Genomic DNA, 14,549 nt, shown 5'->3' with positions numbered 1-14,549 from the left:
GAATAAGTGTTGCAAAAGCTGGAACATGTCACTATACATAAGTTCCCTCATCAGGCTTTAACATCCTCAGTTACCAGGACTGTAAACATAACATTTAACTTTTAGGGTTACAGATGTCCTTTCCCTTAAGACACAGTTTAATAATTTAATGTCATCTGATCTTGCAAAATCCTTTTACTAGTTTGACCTCTGTGTCTAATAGAGAAATCTTTAATTCTGTTACTCAGGGCTGGATAACCATACTAGCAAACACCATGCCTACCTGTGTAGGTTAGAAATAAAGGCCTTGAACTAAAAACTACTCTGGCAGTTCCTTTTGATAGTTATCAGGCATTCCTGTCTGAGAATCTCTTTTGAAGCCTCCAGTTTACTTATTTATGGAAGTTACATTTAACTATTATTTTATTTAAAAATGCCCAGGAATAGCTGTGTTTTGGCTTTGACTGTCTTTGCTAAGTGTTTAAGATGAAGCAAGTCAAACTGACTTTTGTTTCTATCTATTGTTAACAGTCAGCTGAGTTTCCTTGGGAGTCCTCGGGAACTTTACAGCAGCTTTTCAGATCTGCTAGTGCCATCTGCGCTAGGATGGGTCCAGGCCTTGCTTGACCATGTGGCTTCCCTCGGAAGCATCAGGGGTGTCTCCCTTTTCTGATGACCCTCCTCTTCACAGCAAATGCACTGATTGGCTTTCTGTACTCCACTGGTCTCATTAATCTCCCTGTTCAGGAGGTTATGTGGCCTAGAGTTGCAGAGCCCTTAGGAAAAGTCCCCTATCCCCTGACTCAGACTGACTCAGAGGGCAAGAGCCAAATTTTTAATTTTAAAACTTAATCTTAAACATCCAGCAAATAAGTTTTAACAGCCTTATATTAAGAGCACTGGGCTTTAATGTCTATCTCTCTATCCTGTAGGTGATAACTCCTTATCTTACATTAACCCAGGTTGTGAGTTCTTAAATCAGTACCTCTGCAAAACATTAACAGGCAATCTTTAAGCCATTTTGAAAACTACAAGATAAAATTATCAAGAGTAAAAACATATTTAGTTCATGTAATGGCTACCTTGAATTTTGGTGGAGTTATACATTATATCCCCTGTTTGAGATCCTAGTAATCTTGACAAAAAACAACTTTTGGGCACAACTTTAAATGTACTGAAATCTAGCCTACTTCTTTCATAGTCACTTTCACATGCAGTGAGATGGGACACAGAGCCTTATCTCAAGTAAGGTGGGGCTCTTCATAGATCTTAAATACTATAGTTCTGAAACTGATCTTTGCTTTTTAAACATTATTTTACAAAGCCTACATAAATTGTTGTGAACTTGAGCAAACACAACATAATATCACATCTAAAACATGAATTAAAGAAAGGTTGAAAACTTTTAACCTTTTGTAGAAAAGTAGTAAAGTACTTTTGTGTTTTACAATAAAACCTTTACACAGATTAAGCCCTCATTAACTTAAAAATACACTTGTTGTATCTCAGTGTAAAAAGGTAACATAGAACTGTACATCTTATTGATAACAAGTCCAGTTATAGAACACAAATGATTTAATTATATCTTCAACATGTCTTTCTTTTAAGCCTAAAATTACCATATAACTTTAGAACACCAGCTTGATATAATGCTCTTTCTAAGGCTTCTACCTAACAGACTTGTATACCTGGAAGATGTGAACATATTAATAGCACCAATTACATTGATGTTTATATTAACCAAGTTTAGCTTTTAAAGAGATAACATAGCACAATTCTCTAAAACAATAGCACTTGTTTAACCAGCTGTTTAATTTCTTTAAGATTACTTGCTCAAAAACTTATACTTGTAAGCAACTTACACAGACCTTCTTTATATCATTTACTTAAACTCTTTTAATTACTTAATCATATAGACTCTTATCCAGAAACACATTTTCCCTCTATGAAATCCATACCTAGAACCTTCTAGTTTCTCTTTTTTATCTGTTAACCTCCTTCTGTTCACATTTTGAAACAATACTTGTAAATTTTGAATTTAATCAGATTATTTTATAGACATAAACATTTTGTTAGGTTTTATTTTTGAACACCTAGAAAAACTTATAATAAGCTTAATTTTAAAGACATCTTTACTCTCATCTGTTTACCTAATTTAAATTGAGCCATTTGAATCACGTGAATCAAAGATATTTGGATCCATTTTTAAAATTTTTCATGAGCGCTCCTCATCTGTCAATTGGCATATCACTGCATGATATATGAACATACATACACACATACAGACATACTGACATACAACACGTAACACAGTGTAACACAACACAATAATAAAGGCCTTGTTGCTTTCTCAGGTGATATCTCATTGCAATGTTTAAAAAACTCCATAGTTGATCAAAAATAGAACTTATCAGAAAAACATTAACTTGTCTATAGGATCAAAATCATGAGCTCAAAAAAAAATACAGAATCTAAGAAAAAAAGCAAAAGTCCTAGAAAAAATTGACCGGCCTGTAATTAGTAAATGCCATACAATTTACTCTCTGGTTTAATCTAGTTTGAGTTCCCATAAAAAGACACTTTTACTTTTTTTTTTTTTTTTCCCTTGGGCCTCAGATCTGTTTCCTACTGAGTGCTCCAGGCTTCTTCTATTTGCATATCAGCTTAAGTCCTGGCTGAGGTCTGGGAAAACTGGAATTCTGAGCACAAACCTCATGCCTAAGGCATTTTAACCATAAGTCACAATTTCCAGGTTTGGATGTTGAAAATTATGATACAAGTTTAAGATGCAATTTATAAAATTTCATACCTTTTACATTTTCCTACACTAGAAAAACTTGCTCACACAAAACTGAAAATAGGATCTCTACCATCAGAAGAAATTTATTTAGGATCATTAAGTCACTTTCTTTATTCTGAAGTTCCTAAAGTAGTATTAAGTTTCATTAAATCACCTGGAGAAAATCTTAAAAGAGAACTACACACTACCATGTATATCCAAAATTAAGCTTTTAAAAAAATTTCCAAGACTGTTGCTATTCAATGTTATTTCAATAAGCCAGACCAACGTCCCAATCCAACATTTTTTTTTTCCTGAATCTTATACACTAAGGAGAACAGATACCAAATCATAATTTACTATCCTTGCCCAAATTAATGCACTGGTACACCTAGTGAAATCTTTTCAGGCTACCCAGTTCAAAATTGATAAAAAAATAACACTGAATGATTGGGAGTTACTTGCCAACTTGGAAGTAGAGTTCTTTTAATTTTCTATCCTAAGTATCTAATTTCTCTGGCATGAATTATCTGAAATCAAACTAAACAATTACCTAACCCTAACTTTTTACTGCAAGATTGTGCAATGATTCAAACTCATTTAGATACCAGATGTTACAATGAAACATCCTCTTTTAGACACATTTAGCCTAGATTATCCCCAAGAAACAATCAGACAACTAGATAAGAAAATATCTCTCCAGGTTTTGAACTTCCATTTAATTATGACTCCTATCAGTGGCACCATAGATTTCCCCACGAGTGGACCAGATGCTTTCACATAGGGGCAACTATTGGTGTAAAATTAAGGGCCTCAGTGTGACTGACTTTACTGCATTCAGGTGGAGTAATCCTTGCAGTGCAGGGAAAGAATGAGGAAATTCCCCAGAGCGAAGATGGCTCTGGCAGCTGCTGAGAAATCCTCAGTTTCCCCTTTACTTACAGGATTAACTTCTTTGGATAGACCCAATCCCAGGCAATCTGGCATATCTCCTAACTTTTCCAGTAGAGTCAGTTTTTATCTGCCTTAGGTCTTGAAGGGGGAAGAGGGAATGTACTTTGATTGGCTCAAGTTTTTTTCTTGACTCTTTTTCTCATGGCAGAACTGTAGACTAAAGGAGCCGCCTAAGTGTTAAGGGATATCTACTGGTTGTAAGGTAGCAGATTACCGGAAGAGTTGATTCTAAAAATGCCTCTCTAGCAGCTTAAAGAACACAGCTCATTTTAAACACTGGGGTGGTAAAACAGACTATTGAAAGTTACCTATGCACCTTAGGGAACCTGGGCAGATTTTGCTAATTATCCCGTGCCTTTCTTAGTCCTGCAACCTGATTTTCTAACATTTCTGACCTGCGAAGGAAGGGGAGCATCCAGGAGGAATGGATGCGAGGTTGTGGGAGTGTTGCGTAGCCCATACGGAGGCAAATGTGATTGGGGCTTTCCCTCAGTGCCATTCATCTACCGATCACCCTAGATACCCCTTAGGGCTGTCGGGAGGGGGCTCAAGAGAAAGGAACCTTAAGAATCGTCTGAGAGTAGCCCAGACCAGAATTCCGCAGTTGTTCCAAACTCCTTCCTCCACCTCCACGCATCTGAGGCAGATCGGGATTCGGGACACTGTGTACTCACGCCAATTGCTCTCCGGGCCCAGACAGAAAAGTTGGAAGCGGCTTTGGCAGAACCCAACATGCCTGCTCTGTATTGAACAGGTGATTAAGAGCTGCCTAGGCCGAGAAACCTCTCACCCGAGTCTTGAAGAGTGGCGGCTGCACTAGTTGCGTTTAAGTAGCCGTCGGGTGCCCACCTTACCCTCCAGAGAGAAAGAGAGAGAAAGATGCACCTCAAACAGACATGGGGTGCGTGCACTTACCTCGGTGTAGAATCTCAGTCTGGGACAGAATTTATGACTGAAAGTTCGGCTCCCATTCCCAAAGCCAATTAATGCCAATTTAATAATGAGGACAGGGTTTTGAGAAAAGTTAAAGCGAGATATCAAAGTTTTTAGATCCCCAGCAGGCATTTCTTAACCGCAGTGGGTGCACGCAAGCCAACTACAGGAAGAAAAGAAAACACTGCTTCCCTAATCTCGCTTACAATTTAGGTTAAAATTTAGCTAAAGTTATCTCCACACCTCTAAGGCAGATTGAAATTTGGGACTCTGCATCGGTCCAAAGTAAAACAATGCCATCACACTAAACAGAGACATAAAAAGACACACAGAGACACACAAAGACATAGATTCCCTTTTCAGATTGTCAAAAAAAAATGAAAGTGGGTGTTGGCCCCAAGCCAACTGGGGCCTTCCCTTCAGATTGGGGAGCATCCCCCTCAGATTGGGTCTGACAACGCCAGATTGGGAGATTAGTTCTCTTGCCAGGGTTTTGGGCTGGGGACAGACAGGACAATAGAAACACATAACACAAAATTCGCAACGCGGCCACAAAATTCGCAGCACGTCGTGGATTGCTACCCAGAAACTAAAGGCTCAGATGGATCCGTCAGCTACAAAATACTTTACCAAATACTTCACAAAATACTTTACTACAGGCAATCCACTCAGAACCCTGGGACGTCTCCCAGGGTGGCAGGAATCCCTGGGACGTCTCCCAGGGTGGCAGGAGAGAAGTCCGAGTTCGTCAACTCCTTCTCAAGCTGCCCAGAAAACAGAGCGATTACGCGCAATCGTACGGACGCCGCGCACAGACAGATAACGACCAAAGACTGCAAACATAGAACAAAAGAGACACAAAATGACACGAGCTGGCCAGCTTACCTCCCAGTGGTTGCCGGGTGTTCCTCGGGCAGGGATCCGGACGGGGTTACAGGAGTTCTCCTGGCTGGCTCGCCAAATGAAAGACCCACCGATTCCCTGTCCAAGAAAGACGCACGAGGCACTGGCTGCAAACGCAAGAGGTTTATTCAGACACAGACGCCTGTGGGTGCTCAGCAAAACCTCAGCCGGAGCTTTGGTGAACTGGCACACCGGGCTTTGGGGTACAGGTCTTTTATAGGATAATGGGGCAGGTTTCGCGCGCGCGGTAAGCAACAGGTTTCTTATTGGTTATTTTGAACCCAGCATATAGATTAGCTAAAGGGCAAAGTTGTTCTTCACTTTATGTTATCAGTTCCTATTTGCCTAAGAATGCCCTGGGACCTGTTTTTTTTTTTTGTTCTTTTTCCAACCATCCTGTCCTTTCACAATAGACTACCCTTAACTGATTAACAGATAGACCTCTCCGGTGTTTAGTGGGTTAGCAACACGCCCTGATGGTTTCACAATGGGGCCTGGGGTTTCTGGGCTGGGGTCTTTCAGTCATAAACCTGACTTTCTGGGGTGGGATGGGGGGAGACAGACAGTAAATGGTAAACGGAACTCACAGGTTAAATTATGCAGTGTTTTAGAAGGATTAGGAAGAAAAAAATTTGAAAGCAGGAAAAAATAGAAAAGAGAGTTCAGGATTTCTGAAAATAGGAGTCATTGTACTTTCAAATACAAAGTGAAGTTCAAACAAAGACTTGGAGGAAGGGATTTTACACTATAGACTTCTAGGGGAAGAGTGTCCCAGCAAAGAGAATAGTCAGTAGAAAGTCTCTAACGTGACAATACGCCCATCAGTGCTTATAGAACAGCAAAGTGGTCAGTATGGTTAGGGTCAAGGAAGGATAGGGGTCAGTGTTAGGCCGAACTTGGATTTTTCAGAGGCAAGTCAGGAATTGTTTAGAGAGTTTCAAGCATAAAGGGACAAGATATGACTAAGATTTTAAAAGGATCACACCTCTGGAGTTAAAAATAAACTCCAGAGGTGCAAAGGTGGGAGCAGAGAATACGTGCAATGAAGGAATCAATGCTAGAGATGTCAGTGACTTGGATAGGGGTGGTGGGAAATCTGGGCCTATTTGAAGAACTGAACCATCAAGACTGACAGGTTAGTTGTGAATTGTGCAAGAAGGAGCAGAATAAAATATGTGGCTTGGGCATTTCTGAGGACAAAGTTGCTGTCAGCTACAAAGAGAGAAGGAAGGATGAAGTACCTTTGGGGGTAATATTCACAATCATTGTTGGACACACTGAAGAAGAAGTTGGAGATGTTGGACAGGAAGCTGAGCTTTGGGTTTGAGGAGGTAGGTCTGGCCTGGAAAGATAAATTTGGCAGTTGCCACCTGGATGGCACATAAAACCTCATTGTAAACAGTATGTTTTCTTATCTAACAAGTCTTGTATTGCCCTCCTGATTTTGCTAATTGAGCATAACAGAGTGGAAAATGAATGGGTTTTGGAGTTGAACAGATCTGGATCAGAGTACCAGTACTCCACTTTACTCATCACGTGGTTTATCTTGCCGAGTTGCAATTTACTTAATCTGGAATATGGGATGATGGCACCCACTCTCTAGGGTTATTTGGCTCAAATTACATGATGCCTGTTAAACTCCTTGCACATAGTAGACACTCAACAATTAATTTTCTTCCTCCCCTTTAAAATCTGGTCTGAATACTAACCAAGCTCTTTTCTCAGAGCTCCACAGCCTTGCTACTAGCAGTATGGTGCTGAAACGAATAGGACTGGGATCCCCTGGGAGCCTGCCGGAAATGCAAATTCTCAAGCCTTGCCATCAAGACCTATTGAATCAGAAATTTTGAGGGTAGGAATCTGCAATCTGTGTTTGAATAGGTCCTCCAACTTCTGATGTATGCTAGAATTTGAGGACCACAGCTTTAGTGTTTTTTCATGTCTAAGCTTCTGCCTGACTCTTGAGCATACATCATGTTTTTTGCTCCTGATCCTGCCTGGCTAGTTATTGTCAGCAAAATGGTATATTAACCAAGATGTGTGGCTTTACAAATTCATTCTTTTTTTTTTTTTTTGTATCAGGGATCAATCTCAGGGGCACTTAATCACTTAGCCACATCTCCAGACCTTTTTAAAAATTTTATTTTGAGACAGGATGTTGCTAGGTTGCTTAGGGCCTCACTAAGTTTCTGAGGCTGGCTTTGAATTTGTGATCTTTCTGTCTCAACTCCCAAGCCGATGGACTTATAGGCATGCACCACGCACCTGGCTACAAATTCATTCTGTTGATACTTTAGCCCTAGCCTCTGAGGCAAGTTCAGATGTACACTGTTATGGTTTGGATGTGAGGTGTCCCCCAAGAGCTCATGTGTGAGATATTGCAAGAAGGTTTAGAGGAGAAATGATTGGGTTATGACAGCCTTAACCCAATCTGTGAATTAATCGTCTGGTGGGATTAATTAAGTGGTAATTGAAGGCAGGTAGAGTGTGGCTGGTGGATGTGGGGCATTGGGGTGTGGCTTTGGGGTACATATTTGTATTTGGCAAGTGGAGGTCTGGCTTTCTGCTTTCTGATTTTCATGTGAGTTGCTTTCTTCTGCCACACTCTTCTGCCATGATGTTTAGCTTTACCTCGAGCCGAGAGGAATGGAGCCATCTTCTATGGACTGAGATCTCTTTGGGGATCTCTGTCCCCAAATAAACTTTTCCTCCTCTAATATTGTTCTTGTTGGGTCTTTTGTTCAAAGCAGCAAAAAAGTTGACTAAAACAAGAATAAACAAAACAACAACAACAACAAAAAACATACACTCCCAACTCTATCCTTACTAAATAAAACTGTTCTAGAAGACAGTTAAACTCAACATGACCCCAACAACTCACTCTTCCTTGTTCCTCATCTACTTCACAAAACAAAAATAATCAACTCTGACTTCTCTCTTTCTCTGTCCCCTATTTTAATCCCAAAGTTATTTGCTGAAAGGTCACCATAAATGCCACATTACATTTCATTGACTGCTCCCAATAACCCTGTCAGGCAGGACCAATGTGAAGTTCCACTTAATAGATGAGGAAATTGAGGAGTTAAATTAAATGGTCACTGTAGTGTATAGAGGTTGTGCAGTTCAGGGGCAACAGAGGGAGGCCATAAGGCTGGAGGGGGAAAGGATGTTTTTGCTTCCTGTAGGGTATCACCCTTGCAATGCCTCTTCACCCTTGCAATGCTCTTCTAGTAGCAGAGGTCAGTTCCTGTTCCCAATTTCCCATTTTCAAAACTATCACCAGTATCACTGGCTGTGGCCACCCTTCTCAAGGGTTTGGGTACCTGTCTCATGGGATCCTATCACATTCAGAAATAGCTGCATGAAGATGGAGGAAGGTCTATGAACCAAGGCATGGGTGAAGGAAGCTTCTAGAAGCTTAATATAGCCAAATTATAGCCACCAAGAAACGGGAACCTCAGCCCTTGAATCACAAGGAAATGAGTTCTGCAAATAATCTAAATGAGCCTCTTAAGAGGAACACAGCCAACACTTTTTTTTTTTTTTAAGAGAGAGTGAGAGACGAGAGAGAGAGAGAGAGAGAGAATTTTTTAATATTTATTTTTTAGTTATCGGCGGACACAACATCTTTCTTTGTACGGGGTGCTGAGAATCGAACCCGGGCCGCATGCATGCCAGGCGAGCGCGCTACCACTTGAGCCACATCCCCAGCCCCCAACACTTTGATTTTAAGCTCGTGAGACCCAAGTTTGACTTTTGACCCACATCCCTCTAGGATAATAAATTTGATTGTTTTAAGTAAAAAAAAAGAAAGAAAGAAAGAAAGAAAGAAAGAAGAAAAAAGCAATAGCAACAGCCAGCAGTTGAGATCATGTTCCTTCTAGGTCTAGGTCCTACCTTATGGGGTTCCTCTTCCAAACATCTGTGTTCTCTCTTCCTTTGGCTCCCCAGTTCTTGGAACAGTAACTGCTCCTGCACTATCTACCTAGAATTTCTAATTGTCCCTTTTTTGACCTTGTGATGCTCCAATAACAGTTAAGTTGTTTTCTCTTTTGTCAGTTAAAATAACTGGCGTGGTTTCTCTTTTCTGACTGGTTCCTGACAGGTTCCCTCACCACTGTGCTACTCTTCTCCCTGGTAGCTAACTCCAAGCCTAGGAATCTTGTAGTCTTGTCCACCTTCTTTCTAACTGCCTCTCACCTCATCATTTGTCAAACCCAATTGATTTTCTCAGTTTCTTTCCTCCTTTTCATTGGTATTGCTGCAGTCCTATTTGTGGTCTCCAGTAAATTTTCCTTTTGCTCGTACTCCTATTGTGGTTTTCTTAACTTGTATCTCTATCCTTGTTGCATTCTAGATAATTTTTAACATGCTTGCCTGAGTTCTTTCTCCAAATGCAATTATAATGATAACTTTCTTATATTCTACTGAAGCTCCAATTCCTCAGCATGGCATTCAAGGTCCTCTAGAATTATCCCAAATCTACTTTTCTCTTCCTTTTAATTGTATCCCTCTATGCACCGGATGAAGATTGTGTTGTGTGGAAAGCAGGGGGTCGGGGAAGGGAGGAGGAGGAGGAGACAGGAGTGGGTGGGGTAAGAGGATAAGCTGCAATGCAGTCACACCAAAGATCTCAGCCAACTGCACAGTGACCCTGAAGAACAGACAACCTTTCTAAACTACCCTGAATCCCAGAGGGCAAGGTTCTTACATAGTCATAAGGAGCAGCCACTGGAGGTAGGCTCCACTGGGGCGGGGGATGGGAGGGGGGTATGACCTTGGCCCAGCTCTGTGCTGCTAGGAGCCATTCCCAAAGAGGACTGATGGGGAGACCACTCCCAGAAGCTGCAGAAATAGACCCTTTAGTTCTGGAAAGGAAGGTCTGTGTGAAATGCCACAGCAGTCACTATAGACTCAACTTACCTGACTGTATTGTGCTTGTAAAACAGGTGAGGTAATGCAATCTGTCTCCTCCCCTCCCCCTCCCCCTCCCCCTCCCCCTCCTCCTTCTTCTTCTTCTTCTTCTTCTTCTTCTTCTTCTTCTCTCTCTCTCTCTCTCTTTTGTGCAATTTGTCTTCTATTGAACTAATTCCTCAGCCTCATATGCGCTGGCCTGAGATGACCTGTGTTAAAATCCTACCTGCCCTTTCAATATTGTTTTGTAAAAACTGCATTATTATCAAAATGCAATTCATATGCCATAGAATTCTGCTATTTAAATGTACAATTCAGTATATTTTCAGTGTACCCACAGGTTTGTGCAACCATCACCTTGGTCAATTTTAAAAATTTTCATCACCATAGAACAATCCCTACCTTTAGCTCTCTATCCCCTTCTTTCCCCTGGCCCCAAGAAACCATGAATCTATTTTCTGTCTTTAGTTCCTATTCTAGACATTTCATATAGATGGATCTTATAAGTGATCTTTTGTGTCTAGCTTCTTTTTATCTTTTGGTACCAGGGATTGAACCATGAGGCACTTAACCACTGAGCCACACCCTCAGCCCTTTTTAATATTTTACTTAGACACAACATCTTGCTGAGTTGCTTAGGGCCTTACTAAGTTGCTAAGACTGGCTTTGAACTCACTTTCCTCCTGCCTCAACCTCCGGAGCCACTGGTATTACAGTGCCTAGTTTATGGCTTCTTTCTCTGAACTGTAACCGTTTTCCAAGTCCAGCCATGTTGTAGTACGTATCTGCCCCTTATCCCTTTTTATGCCTAAATAATATTTCACTGTGTGGATAAACCACATTTGTTTATCCAGATTTTTTAGTTCTTGGACATTTGGGTTATTTTGATCTCTGGGGCACCATGAGTAATGCCGTGAATATGCACTGTATGAGATTTTGTGTGGGCATTTGTTTTCTTTTCTCTTGGGTATATGCTGAGGATTGGAATTGCTGAGTCATAAGATAACTATGTTTAGTTATTTCAGGGAACCGCCTGATCTTTGTCCAAAGTGGCTGCTTTGGAACTGTGGCTTTTACTGTGAGGCTGACAACAGCCTGCCTGCCTCCTAAAGCCTCCTCCTGCAGTCCTGTTTCAGTGTCCTGTCTCCACATTCCTGTAGCGCTCTCTGTTTATCTTTGTTCAGCCCTTTTCTACTCAATCTTGTAATGTTGCAGTGAACATCTCTGTTTCACTGCATCCCTCTTATGCTTAGCCTACCGACCTGGCTGAGTAACATATTCTATCTCTATACGCACTGAGGATGTTTAGCAGTGACCATTATCTCAGTCAGAACAAATTGGCATCAGTTCTGAGACTTCTGCTAAAACGATTGGGCAAAGATCGTATGGTCACTAAGCTGGCGTTACATAAGCCTGGAGTGGTTGGTGGTCTTGTTATCACCAAAGGTGAAAGAAAACTCACCTGAGAGTGAAATCAGTCCCGAGGAAGGCTCCAGAGTGAAGCGAGACAGAGTGCCTGCTGACTTTGCTCCATCCAGTGGTGCCTGAAATCTACACGTACAACATTCAGTTTCATGAGCTGATAAATTCCCAGCACATGTGTTCTTATGAAGTAGGCTTCTGTCATTTGTGATGCAAAGAATCCTCATCAATAGAATGGTTAATAGTGCATTCCCTCTTCCACTGAGTTTTAAGCTTCTGAAGATACAGGTCTTCTTCATTTTAGCATGGTGCTTGCACACAGAAATTGCTAATAGGTGGTTGTTGGATAAATGAATGAATGAGGAATGAGGCTATCCTTCCTTGCTCTGCTTAGAACTACATCCTGTAGTTTTATGGCCAGCAATAGTGCTTTCCCTTCGCATAGAAAAAGCCTGAGCTTTTATGTATGTGTGTGTGTGTGTGTGTGTGTGTGTGTGTGTGTGTGTGTACATATTTTTCCTCAGGTTCAACATTGAATTAAGCTATCTCATATGAGGATTTGGGTACCAAAGAACTTTAGTTCCTCTCTTTAGGGTCCTACCAAAGACCTCTTCTCACATGCTCTTGAGGAAAGCTGGGCCACTTTTGTTTTTATAGATCTATCTCTGTAGCTTCATAAATAGGTCGTCAGCCACTCTATGCTGTAATTTATTTCTATATTAGTTGACTTTTGGGATATGGAAATGAAGGCCTGTTTTCCTCGTTATTTGGGAACTTGAGAGTTTACTTTGTGATTCCAACTCTTTAAATATATAAAACCAAATTATTTAAGAAGTAGAAATTTCCATAAAGAGGGTTGTGTTGTAGGATAAATTCAGAGATTATATAGGAGAGGATAAATATAGCCCAGAAGATAAAAAGTCATTTTAAATGGGCAACCCATAAAATAGCAGGCATTGATATATATCTTTAATCAGCCCAACTTCAGGTATATGTTTATGCTTTCACCCCCAAAGCTGAAAAAGTAAAGTACCATATTGTACCATAAAGTACCAAAAAGTTATTTTTAAAGGTTTATTTATTTCTGCTATCAAAGAACAGAATTATAACAGTGTAATTTAACAATCGTAATTGGCTTCATTTTTAATTTTAAAATCAGGTAACACTTCATTCCATAAAACAGAATCAGTTTTCCTATGAGCCAAGCACTCCTCAAAAATAATTTGATGAGTTAACATCAGATTATTTATTTTGCTTACACAAAATAAGGACAAGGCAACTTCACTGTTTCTTCAGTTGAGAATGGCTGTTCTCCCCCCAATCCAGATTTCTCTGGGAGGACCAGATGTGTCAGCTTGGTTTGATTGTCTCCATGTTGTTGTTTTTCCCCCTGGAATATTGTCTCTGTTGAAAAACTGGCTTCACAAAGAAGGTGGCAGCAGGAAAATTTCAGAATCCAAAGTTTAAAAATAAGTCTTGGGCAGTGTGGTGTCTCTGGGAGGGATTATCTGGTGTCTGAGGCCTGGGGACAGAGGTAAAGTCCCCAGCCGCCCATCTAGGAGATGTCACTCTCAGTAGTGTCTGGTGTCCTGAACTTTGCTCGCCCAGGATGATGGTGGGTAAGGAGCAGAAGGTCACAGGGCCCCCCTGACCCTCTGGGAGACAGAGCTCTCCCTGGGCAGATCCCGGGGCTGAGGGTCAACGGCCAGGGGAGAATCATGTCAACGACTCCCTGCCTGTGGTCCCTGAGGTCCTGGGGCACGGATGTAGGAGGCGGCTAGTGTCATAAGACGTCCCCATCCCCAGCCAGGCTGGGCGCTTGGCTAAGTGAGGAGAAAGTCGGTGTCCCTCCTCAGGGCCTGGCCCCTGCACCTGGTCTCACTTCCTCCCCGGCACCGCCTGGAAGGGGAGAAGTGACACCCAGGGGAAGGCTGGGAAGTGAGGCCACTGTCACATTCAAGTTCAGGGTGCGACAGCTCAGTCTGCCCCCCAACAGGCCCCATACTTGGCTCCCCTTCATGGGCCACGTCCCTTCTGAGAGTCACGCCCTGCCCTTTATAGGCACAAGGACCCAGAAGTTCCAGGGACATGTCCAGGTTTAGGCCCTCAGATCCGGAAGTGCCTCAAGCGTCCATGTTTAGGCCCCTGGATCCGGAAGTTCCTCAGATACGCATGTTTAGGCCCCCGGATCCGGATCCAGAAGTTTCAAAGGTGCACGTCCATGTTTAGGTGCCCGGATCCGGAAGTTCCTCAGGTGTCCATGTTTAGGCCCACGGATCCGGAGGTTCCGCAGGCGCACGTCCATGTTTAAGCCCCCAGGACCGGAAGTTCCTAAGCATCCATGTTTAGGCTCTAGGATCCAGAAGTGCCTCAGTCGTCCACGTTTAGGCCGCAGCATCCGTCCAAAAAGTTTTTAAAGTACCATTCTCTATCCTTGAGACACATTGTCTAAAGGCAAAATAGAGGCTTTGCAAGGCTAATAGCTACAGAAAAGCTGCCATATGAAAACGTGGGCTCAGAGAACTCAAGTTTGAGCCATTCTATTTCCACAAAGTTGGGATCTTTGCCAGTCACAGTTATTTGAGTTCTGTGGACTGATGAGACCAAAGCAGCCAGGACATTTGGAAAGGGATGGTTCTGTTTCCTAGTTGTCAGATTATATATT

Source organism: Callospermophilus lateralis, chromosome 1 (genome assembly GCF_048772815.1).
Source record: "Callospermophilus lateralis isolate mCalLat2 chromosome 1, mCalLat2.hap1, whole genome shotgun sequence".
Taxonomy (NCBI): Eukaryota; Metazoa; Chordata; class Mammalia; order Rodentia; family Sciuridae; genus Callospermophilus; species Callospermophilus lateralis.
This window is presented reverse-complemented; position numbering follows the sequence as displayed.